Raw genomic sequence first — 224 nt, 5'->3', positions numbered from 1 at the left:
GTAGTTACCATGTTCTGAACATCACATCCTTTCTTTTTCCCTCAGATGTAATCTATCTAGGTGGTTGAATAAAACAATTTGGACTTTATTTTAAAAAAATACCTTAATTTAGCACCAGCAAGCTCGTTAGCTAGACAGTTAGCATCAGCTAACAATATTTACTTATTTTCAGTATGGTTATGAATAAACATTCATATCTGTCTACTCCGCTAGTTAATCCAAAC

This window comes from Sinocyclocheilus rhinocerous, unplaced genomic scaffold, assembly GCF_001515625.1.
Source record: "Sinocyclocheilus rhinocerous isolate Xijiao unplaced genomic scaffold, SAMN03320098_v1.1 scaffold623, whole genome shotgun sequence".
In the NCBI taxonomy this organism is placed as follows: domain Eukaryota; kingdom Metazoa; phylum Chordata; class Actinopteri; order Cypriniformes; family Cyprinidae; genus Sinocyclocheilus; species Sinocyclocheilus rhinocerous.
The sequence above is the reverse complement of the archived record's forward strand: the minus strand, read 5'-3'. Positions refer to the sequence as shown.